We start from the raw sequence: 6,354 nt of genomic DNA on the forward strand, positions 1-6,354 counted from the left end.
ACCATCAAATTCCTCCCGAATCCAATCCTTACAGTTCAAAATCCTTCCTAAAATCCTTAACGCTCCTTACTTTGTCACAAATCAAGTCATCCATCTTGACCTAAATGTTCCATATCTTGCCGATTTGGCCAGAACCAGATACCATCACTTCCATGGAAAACTTCCCAACCACCCAAATACACTTGTTTCTAACCTCGCTTCTCCTTCATTACCTAATAATGCTCCTAGGCGTCTGAAAAGAAGATGGCCTCGTTTGTAGCATGTCACTATCTCACCTATAGCAAATTTACTTGTTGTATATATTTTATATAGTTGTAAATAACAATTAATAAATGATTAAAAAAAAAAAAAGAAAAAACTTTAGCAGTTTATTATTGACTTGAAACAGCACAAATATATATAATTATAAAGCAGTATATGTGTAGGCAATTAAATTAAAAGATTTCTGATAAAAAGTTTAGAATGAAGGTTGAATTAATATTTAATTATTAACTTAATTGAGTTATGCAGTACGATTACTATGAATTTTGATCATCTATGTACAACCTACATGACTGATATTTACGTTTGCTTTTCATTTCACTTATCTTTATTTTGTTTATTTTTATAGTAAAAATAGATTAAATCGAATGTTATAGCGAAACAAATTCAAAAGGCACACTAGTGTGTGGATATCAGTGTTTGTTGCTTCGCTTGGTTACCAAGTATATGTACAAGTCTTGGATTTGTGCCAATTAGCAAACGTGTAGATTGAGCATTAGAATTGTTTTCAAGTCTGGTTGGTTACAACTGCTAACACAGTGTTATTACATTAGAATCTTTTTATTGTTTATCGAATAATTTTGTTTTCAAAACTGATTGTTTTGAATGTCCATGATTGCTCCTTTTTTTACATAATATCCCTGGAATATTTAGTTTAGATGGTAGACTTTCTTTTTACCACCGGTTAATGTGAAGAGGCGGTTAAACGGGTTTCGAATATGATTTCGAGAGAAGATTTTCCTCCTACAAGGTGCTGCTACACTTCAGCATAACAGCGGCGAATTTGGGCAAGCGCATTCGAAAGCATTATAGTGTCATTATTTGGATTCGCTAGCATAAGTTGGCTTTAATTTGTGGTCGGTTTTGGGCACAAATCAAAGGGCTTTGGGCTGCATTAACATGTTTTTATTTGGTTATTATTATTTTATAGCAGCCAATAGATAAATATTTGAGCTCTCTATGTTTTAATTAGGAATATTAGAAAAAAAAAAGAAATAATAAAGAAAGGAAGACAGAATCTCCAGCTTACGTTCAAAAGCAAAGACCTCAGGAAAAATTTAAAAAAGTATCTTAAAAATAAAAAAAAGAAGAAATGCCCACTGACTAGAAAACATCAAAAATTGTTTTGCTTCACAAGAAAGAGGACAGGACTAAATTAATAAACTTCAGACCAATATCATTAGGCACCACTATAGGGACAGTTTTTACAAAAATCATCCAATCCAGATTGACAAAAACAATAGATGAAAATTTACCTCTGGACCAAGCAGGATTTAGGAAGGGCATGTCTACAATTGATCATTTACACGTTGTAAACCAACTGATAGAAAAAAGTATAGAATACAATTTAAACGTCAACCTTGGATTTGTTGATTTCTCCAAAACCTTTGACAGCATATATCATAGGAGCATCACGACAACTCTCAAGTCGATAGGTATCGAGGAAAAATACATTTCTATATTGTATACCGACAACAAAGCATTTATATCTAACGACAGGAACTGCAAGGAGATTCGAATCAGGAGGGTAGTCAAGTATGGAGATACACTATCACCACAGATCTTCAGTATAGAATTGGGACTTATTCTAAAGAACTGGAATGAATATGGAATCAATGTAAACGGTGCAAAACTAAGCATACTTAAATAAGCAGATGATGTGTTATTGATCTCAAGTAGAGAAGAAGAAATAGTGACCATGCTAACTCAGCTTATGTACATAAGTGCCCAACATGGATTATCGTTGAACCTCATGAAGACAAAAATAATTACAAACTCGCATGTCACCAAACTGAAAACAGACCTCCCAGAAATAAGCACAATAAACAAAATTGCATATCTAGGGTAAAGAATTTCTTTTAAAGATAGGCTCCGTAAACAAAGAGCGGACCATCCACCTATCAGTGTTTTTCAGAGAGGCAAGCATGGCAGAAGTACAAGTGGTTTCAGCAATAGCACTGGGAGCATATAATTTGTATTACAAAAAAAAAGGAGATTAAATGAAATTAAATATAATCCCGGGCCTTGTTTACCCTCTCCAGACTGCTCCCCTTACAAAGACGCGTCCTGCGATATTGAAGGGCATTGATACCAACATCCGCAGGAGTATCAAGGCCATCATTGGGATCTCCGCTAACACCTCGTCTGCGATGCTGTACGCACCCAGGAGGTATCGAGGACTGGGTCTGATCCGCTGTCAATGAGAAGCTCCACAACAGCATTGGTCCATTGCCCAGCGACTGCCGAATGTTCCGGATGCCCTATTCCAGTCTATATTTAGTTACAAAGCCGAAATCACGGCATGTGCTGATAGACTTGCGGTGGATAGGGGCAACCAAAGTGTGAGAGCTCTACGACAGTCATTGCGTGAGAATGCTTTAGAAGAATGGGCCAGTAGCAGATGGCAGGGTATCGGTGTTCGCCATTTCAAAGAGACCCCGAAAGCAAATAGATATGTATGTGAGAAGTAGGTACTCTCGGGGTCAGAATGGGCGAACGCCCTGAAACTTAATATCAACTACAAACCCCTGCGTGGAGTCCTAGGAGCCAGTGGAAAGCAAGGAAAAGTTGGGTCCCTCTATCGCAAATGCGGCAGAGAGTCTGAAACACCAGCTCATGTGCTGGGAAAATGCCCCAATAACTCCCTCCTTATAACACGCCGGCACCACTGGGTCAAAGAAGAATTGATGAAGTTCCTTGAAAGAAAAGACTTCACCTGCTTCGAGGAGGTCTATTGTATTGACACCGACGGATCCGTAAGATATGCCGATATTGTTGCGTTTTCAAAAGTCGGAGACACGGCTCTGGTCTTGGATCAGACGGTAAGATTTGAAAGTAATGACCTCGAACAGGAAGGTGGAGTGGAAAGGGAAAAAAAGAAAATATATGAAAAATTCGTCCCTTTCCTTAAGGAAAAATTCCGCGAGACCTTCGGAGAGAGAGAGTTCACCGTGAGAGGCCTCTGGTTTGGATCTCGCGGAACAATACCAGATAGAACAAGGAGCTTTTTGGAAGGCCTAGGTGTTAGCATCGGGGATATTGCGATCTTGGCGGAAAATATTATTTTGGACTCCCTGGGGATCATACACCATCACCTGCATGGGAATTAGCTCGGAGATTATTCTTTGTTTTATTTATTTATTTTAATATGTTGACCTCTCTATGTGTGTGTTTTAACGTATTTATTCATTAAATCATTTTATTTTATTAATACAATTATTTTTATTTATTTATATATATATTTTTTATAACTTATTTATCCATTCAAGTGCTTCTTGTAACCGGCTTTTTATTATATTTTCCTTTTAAATGTGATAGTCTTATTCTTGTAAAATGTATCTATTTGTTTTTTTTTGGTAAACTGATTTACTTCGGTGACTATAAATGATGGTCTGATCTCACATTACCGTCTAATAGTGAATTTGTTTAGCCAGGGGTCACTGAAGGGGATGTAGGAAGGTGAATTCCGGAGAGCGAATTTGTTGATCGGGTGAATATAAAATTATGAAATGGTGAAATTGGAGGAGCAGAAATAGGAATGAAAAAAGGAATGAATTGAAGCAATTGTATTTCCAAAATTGATTGTAAAAGGAAACTGTAGGGAAAACAAATTGTTTTCTTTATATCTAATTATACCATGTATGTGTAATTTATATATGTCCGATTACGGATTGATAAGTATGCTGTGTGAAATAGCAACCTGATGTATTTAGGCAGCATAGATGAATAAAGTATTTCTCTCTCTCTCTCTCTCTCCAAATAATATTAAATATAAAACTTATTATAAAAAGTAACAACAAATCCCTTTAACCTCCTAACAGCTCTCAGTTGCAGTTAAACAAGAACAATGGTGGAGATGCTACAAGAGCGCTCTCACGAATCCCCTTTGATCTGTGTCCAAAAATCCGACGTACCGGCAATGAGCTTAGGACAACTCGTACCAGCCAAGCCAAGCAACCCATCCACATGCTCGCGCATGTCTTAGTTCACCACAGCTTGGCCAACATGTAGAAGCCCCTTCTAGCATATTCGAGTAGGCTCAGGTATGTGGATAAGTTATTTGGATTGGCTGGTGCGGAAAAGAATCAAGTTGATAATAATTTTTTTTTTAAGGTAAAGTCAATTTAATTTATATAGCAATATAATGGAAATATTACATTTATTTTCAGAGGAGCCATTAAGCACAACCCATCTTCCAATCGGACCAAGTTGCACTTCAGAGTGGTGCTGCCCTGTTGGTTATTTCTGTAGTAAAAAACAACTTTACTGCCAGGACATTAAAACTAGGTAATTAAGTAATCTCATTCAAAAATTAAAAAAATATGATTGTGCGTTTGTAATTATTCTGGTGCTTTTCATGTTGTAGGAAATTCAGGATAATGATACGCTGTTGGGTATAACTACTGAAACTGCATTTCCTTTTGAACCTTTGAGGAGAATGGTATGAATGAGTGGATAATAATTGTGCCAAAGGATAATTCTTTTTTCAATACAACAAAATTATTTCATCAACAATGATATTCAGCACAGGAGAAACAACAAAACTCCGAAATAATTTATAATAAAAATAAAATAGCATATTCGAATTTTTTTCTAGAGTAATATAGGAGAGGAATAAAACCCTAATATAACTAAAAATTGTCCACCTAGACGAAGACAAATCTTAAGGTGCTGTTTCACGTTTGCCAAACCATGTTCAAGCGTGTAAATGGGTTATTTGTATTGGCTGGTAAAATTGGCCTATATTTGTGGAGTGCACTATTGTCGAATTTTGGGTACAAACGAAAGGGCGTTTGAGTTTGTGATGCATCGACACGTTTGAGATTACAAAATAGTTTTAAATACTGGAAGATTGCTGATTGACCGTGAGTATCAATAAATGGATTTTGGTCCGGGTGCGATCAACTAAAACTGAAATAGTAAACTGGTGTACTATTTTTTATTTAAGCCAACGTTTCGCCCCACGTTGCAGGGCTTCGTTAGGGCTAAAAAAGATACTAACACTTGACATAAGTACAAAAAAGAGTGGGAATTAACAAGGGTATACAATGAAACGTAAAATTTAATAAGAAAAATTAAAGGTTATAAACAATAAATGAAAACGGTAATAGTAACAGATAAAGAGAAGAAATATTAAAGAAAGTGCAAATTAAGAGATGAAAAGGGAAGAGAATAAAAATAAATGAAAATAACGAGACTGAATTCATACTTGTTTTGACGGAAGTCAAAGTCAGAGTGAACCGTTTGTATTGGGAGGAGTGGGGATGGGAGTTAAGTACGTCGCATTTGAAAATAATTTTAAGGTAAACAATGTAAAAAATATTAAAATTAGGTAAACAATAAATGATAATATACATAATGGAGGGGAAGAAGAAATATTTTAAAAAATATAATACAAATAAAAAAACTATAAATTTAACCTTCGTTCTAGATTTTTTATTAGAAATTTATAAATAAATGTATATGCTGAGTTAAGTCAAAAATAAACTGCTAAAGTTAATTATCAAGATTTGAAACTATGTATTTACACTATATCAATAGAATTTTACAATAAACAACTTTAAAGTTAAGTTAATTATTCAAAACAAAGGTCGATGAAATTCTTTAATGAATTAAAACATGCAAAATACAAATATTCTTCTGTCGGTAGATCTAAAACAATAAGAACTGAAAACAAATGTGAGGATGGAGCACAAGAACCCTTTGATTATTGATACCTAAAAACTGAAGCCACAAATTCAGCCCATCTTGTACCAGCCAATGGAAATAACCCAATACCAAGTAATCCAGTATTACAGTGTGGTTTTAATAATATATTTCCTCAAAAGTTTTAACTCTACTAAAATTTTTATGTTTTTAAAAGGAGTATCAGTTAAATATGTTAAAATATCAGAGTGAATTGAATAATATATGGGGATGTGGATGGTTGGGATTACGGTCAGTTGAGATCACAAAAAAATACTATATTATATATACGAATAAAATAATTATTATTAGAAGGCTGTTGATTGGATACTATTTGAGTCATTTTTGACCATATCTAGACCATCTACTTTTTATTAAAATAAGTTTTACTTATTTGTGTTCTTCACT

At 34.8% G+C, this 6,354-nt stretch overlaps 1 long non-coding RNA gene across 1 annotated transcript in view; it reads left to right on the forward strand.

Moving 5' to 3' along the window:
• LOC136797056 (uncharacterized) overlaps positions 1 to 5,509 on the forward strand; it is an 11,797-nt gene extending 6,288 nt beyond the window's left edge. Inside the window, exons 2-3 of the long non-coding RNA XR_010844857.1 lie at positions 4,431 to 4,548; positions 4,628 to 5,509. This is a non-coding gene — a long non-coding RNA (uncharacterized lncRNA). The remainder of the gene's footprint in view (positions 1 to 4,430; positions 4,549 to 4,627) is intronic.
• The last annotated feature ends 845 nt before the right edge of the window (positions 5,510 to 6,354 follow it).

The sequence above is a fragment of the Halyomorpha halys genome, unplaced genomic scaffold (genome assembly GCF_000696795.3).
Source record: "Halyomorpha halys isolate HHAL.00 unplaced genomic scaffold, Hhal_1.1 Scaffold3030.1, whole genome shotgun sequence".
Classification (NCBI taxonomy): domain Eukaryota; kingdom Metazoa; phylum Arthropoda; class Insecta; order Hemiptera; family Pentatomidae; genus Halyomorpha; species Halyomorpha halys.